Genomic DNA, 4,937 nt, shown 5'->3' with positions numbered 1-4,937 from the left:
GTGATTTTGAAAAACACATTTTAAGGACACCGGCTCGTTTTGTGTGGAGGATGTGTGAAGAGAAGCCGCTGTCAAAAACTCATGTCATCATTTCGCACACACACATCCCCCGCAAGGAGTAATTTTTTGAATCTCCTCCCCCATGAGCCCTGCAGTTTGTTGGCCCAGGGCGCCACCTGTTGGCAATCTCTGGGGAAACGCTGAACTGCTGGTTGCCGGGATGAGGAGGGCTGTTCTCTGACGGGCAGGGCTGGCGGCGGAGCAGAGCGGGAGGATGCTGCTGCAGCTGTGGAACGTCTCTATTGCTGCCTTTGGCCAAAACAATCCTTCCAGCGGGCCGGGGGGGGGGGGGGGGGGGGGGGCGGGGGATGCGACTTGATCAGATGGCGCACAGTCTCTGACACCTCCTCCGACTTTTTCTATTTTTCCAGCATGGCCTTGAAATTGGTCCTGAACAGCATGTCCGTCGGGATGGGGCCCTCCATCAGGTCCTTATGCAGTTTCTCCAGCAGGGAGGGGGAGTGACGGAGCCAGGTGGACCTCTGAATCATCGTCATCCAGGCTGCAATACGGGACAGGCAGACAGCAGATGAGGCGCACAGGTTGAGGATGACGTCAGACGCCTTGCAGAGGGAGCTCTTCGTCTCCTCAGGCAGATCTTTATCCTCCAGCCTCTTTGAAACGCTGTATGCCAACAGCGCCACGTTGTTGTTTGCTACGGCTGCCTGGAATGCACACTGGTGAGCTCGATTGGAGAGTGACGTCACCGTCTGGTCATGCTTCCCGGGAGGAACAGGACGCTGGTCCAACCTGGACAACTGCGCTCTGAAAGCTTCCGCCAGGCTCGGCTCTGGGGGGGGTTACTGAGGGAAAGTTCCACTCGGTGAACCCCTCCACTCTGGTGATGGGAGCGAAAGTGGAGACAGGTGCTCTCAATTTACCAGGTCCGGCTGCGGTTCCAGTAGGACATCACTTCTAGGAAACGAGGCCAGATGGGATCAGGACGGCAAGCCGTGGTTGAGCCAAACCTTCCCGCTAGATCATCCGATCTGGGCGGGGGGAGGAGAGGGACGGAAAGTCCCTTCGTGTCAGCAGCCTCCCGGATTATGCCGGGCAACTCTGAAAGGAGGGCACCGACGGCAGGGAGGCATCCTTCGCAGGTGTCTTGCTGGTCGAAGCTCAGCAAGTAGCCGGTCTTGCTGGACGGACACAGGCGAATGGTGTTGGTGCTGGACATCTCGGAGTTGAAGGTCAGTGCTAGTCGTTTGCTGAAGAAAATTGGGAGCCAATTACCCGCTCTTTACGTTATTTATACGGACCGGGTGGGGCCCACACAACAGGTGGACGTGGACTATACTTTTCAGTGCGATGCGTTGCATGACGGGATAAAACCCACCAGCAACAGCTCTTACAGGGTGAAGTCTATACGAAATAGAACTTCTACACCTTGTGTTATTGCTCTGGACCGATCTGAGTTACCTGATAAATGTTGTTTAAATGCTGCTGTTATCGGTGTTTGCAACAAGCTGCTAGAAGAGACGTTCACGTTCGGACGATGTCGCTTCAAGTGTGTTAACAAGTTAGACGTGTTGCTGCTGCAGGTCCAATCTCCGTGAAACAACGTCGACACACAGCTTTGGATTTACACTTGTCTTTTAACAAGAAAGCCATAATGTTCCCAAACAGGAGACCACAACGAGATGCTAGGTTGCTAATGTTACACGTGCTGCAAGACTATAGCGCCGGGCTGAAACACGCTTAGGAACTTTAGTTCCGCGGCACATAATTTCATGTTAAAAAAATTTATTTAATAAAAACCGAACCGAACATGCTGTATCGAAATGGTTCAATACACCCACGTGTACCGTTACACCTACTGTAACATTTTAAATAAGCAATCCATGATGAATGTATTGTTTATTTAAAATGTTACAGTAGTATTTAAATTTAAATTGTTTATTTAAGGAGGGAGATTGGAAGTAACAGGAGTGTGATTACAGCCTGGCGTATGTCATGACAAAGTTTACTGGACTTGAACTGAACTTGAACTTGGACTACTGTATCCCCACTTGGAGCTTTTTCAACTTATAGTAGGTGGGAGTGGTCCCAAACACCTGCGATAAACGAGGGACTACTGTATACCATATTATTTTACATTAATATTGTTTAGTGTATATCTTAGATCGTTTAGTGTATTGTTTAGCATTCATTCAGAATTTATCTTAGTGTATATCGTAGATCCTTATTTACTATTTCTTTTTACACTTTATATTTTTGCTATTTTTGGGTGTAACTGGGACCCTGTGTACACAATTTTGTTCCACCTCTTGTACCACATTTGAGTTGAATGACAATAAAGAACCTTATCTATGTTTTATCTAATTCACACTATTGTTTCAACACTTAAGGTATGAAAACCTTCAGCTCGTTCAGGAGACTCTTGCTATGACTTTTGGTGTTGATAATCATAAACTTTTTGAATTATTAGGCTTTTTCAGCTATTTTTTTTTTATCATGCAATGCACTGAGATTCAGTGAAATCATACTGCTTTTTGAACTGTCACTAATACTAATAATAATAATAATAATAATATTTGAGCTGTCACATAATATTAATAATAATAATGAAATTTGAACTGTAACTAATAATAATAATAATAATTGAACTGTTGCTAATAATAATAATAATGACAATTTAACTGTCATTAATAATAATAATAATTAGAATAATAATTTAACTGCCACTAATAGTAATAATTATATAACTGTCACTAATAATAACAATAATAATAATAATAATAATAATAATAATAATAATAATAATAATAATAGGCAGCACGATGGCGCAACTGGTAGAGCTGCTGCCTCTCAGCGAGCAGGTCCTTGGTTCAAACCTCGGTCCAGGGTATTATGTTCGGCCATCAGGAGTGTTTGAACCCACGTGCAGGAGGATGACGAGGACGCTCGAGGAATAATAAAAAATATATTTATTAAACAAAACAAAATCAAAACGCTGACAGGGCAGCTACTCACAAATTAATCGGATGGACGGAACGGAAGGCTGAACACAACACCATAGAAGGACAATCCCGAGACAAAGACAAGACACCAGTGAACTGAATATATGCACACACACTGATTAGGACAATGACAGACACCTGCAGTGATTAACATTAGACACAGGTGAGACAGGGGCTGAACACAAGGGAAAACACTGAGTGCTGGAAACGAGGAAACAGACCGAACCAAAACCCCACACAGGGGCTTTCTGGGTGGAGTTTGCATGTTCTCTCCGTGCATGCGTGGGTTTTCTCCGGGTACTCCGGTTTCCTCCCACAGACCAAAAACATGCATGTTAGGCTGATTGGTAACTCTAAATTGTCCTTAGGTGTGAGTGAGAGAGTGAATGGTTGTTTGTCTCTATGTGTCCCTGTGATGGACTTGCGACCCGTCCAGGGTGTACCCCGCCCCTCGCACAGTGATTGCTGGACATGGGCACCGGCGACCCCTGTGACCCAAAATGGAAGAAGGGGTAAAAGATAGTGGATGGATGGATAATAATAATAATAATAATAATTGACCTGTCACTAATAATAATACTAATAATAACAATTAAACTGTCACAAATAATAATAATAATAATAATATTTGAACTTCACTAATAATAATAATAATTTTACTGCCTCTAATAATAATAATATTTTAACTGTCCCTAATAAAAATAATAATAATTTAACTGCCACTAATAATAGTAATAGTAATAATAATAATAATAATAATAATAATAATAATAATTTAACTGTCATTACTTCATAATACTTCCACGCAGAATGTCCGTTCTAATTTTAAACAATTCATAAGACATTCAGCCATAGACAAATGCTGTTTTTTTTTTTTTTTTTTAAATATGTCTGTGCTTTTTAAAACTGTTTAGGCTCATTTTAGCTTCTTTATACTAATTTGAGCTTTTAGCTTAATTTTTCACATATTCTTTTCAAGTTTTTTTTTGTTGTTGTTGTGTTCATTCAGCTTTAAGTCATTCTTTTTTCTGCTAATTTAACCTTTAATGTGACATTTTGACATTTTTCTGTGTTTAGTTCAGCAAACATGCTTTAAGACTCTGTCTGCTCATTTTAGTATTTTAATAGTAAACAACAACAACTACAACAACCTATGTTTTTCCATCATTGTTTTTATACAATGATGAAATTAGTTCTCTGCATTTAACCCATCCCACCTGGGATACACCCAGGTGGAGCAGTGAGCAGCTATTGACTGCCCGGAGAGCTATTAGGGATTGGGTGTCTTGTTCAGAGACACCACGACATGTGGAGATGGAGGGGAGTTGAACCACGACTTTCATGTCCCATGTCGGCTGCCCTGCCTCTACAACATCTCGGCCCCATAAAACAGACTGCGTCGGCCGGGAATCGAACCCGGGTCAACTGCTTAAAAGGCAGCTATGATAACCACTACACCACCAACGCAAAGATTAGATGTCTTGCTCAAGGACGCAACATATGAGCATGGCAGGGAGATCAACCTGCAACTTGTCATTTGGATTCTGTGTTTTGATAGAAAATGCTAATTTTCTGGTCTAGACTGTCAGACAGCCAGGACATGGTGAATAAAAATAAAAACCAAGACAAGCTGGCGTTTATTCTGTGTTTTTAATAAGTTTCTCTTTCTCAATTCAGATTATTTTATTTAACTGAGAAAGAGATCTGGACGTGGAGGTACTCAATCGCTCTTAGTCTGACCCCTTCTCTGGACTCATATTTGTCTTGGGGACCCTAACCAGGACAAAAACCCAAGACTACGTAGCCCAAAGGAACATGGGGTACTCAAACTCCCCCACCACGATAAGGTGGCGATTGTGCGGAGGAGATGTTTTTTTTTTAGTTTAATAGTTTTTTTTTTTAGTTTTTTTTTTTAAT

General features: G+C 42.3%; 1 non-coding gene across 1 annotated transcript; it reads right to left on the bottom strand.

The window, feature by feature from the left end:
- Positions 1–4,415: 4,415 nt before the first annotated feature.
- Positions 4,416–4,487, bottom strand: trnak-uuu. The gene has a single exon. It is a non-coding gene; the product is annotated as a tRNA-Lys (tRNA).
- Positions 4,488–4,937: the final 450 nt, after the last annotated feature.

Source organism: Nematolebias whitei, chromosome 3 (assembly GCF_014905685.2).
Source record: "Nematolebias whitei isolate Nwh7 chromosome 3, NemWhi1, whole genome shotgun sequence".
Classification (NCBI taxonomy): domain Eukaryota; kingdom Metazoa; phylum Chordata; class Actinopteri; order Cyprinodontiformes; family Rivulidae; genus Nematolebias; species Nematolebias whitei.
The sequence above is the reverse complement of the archived record's forward strand: the minus strand, read 5'-3'. Positions and strand labels throughout refer to the sequence as shown.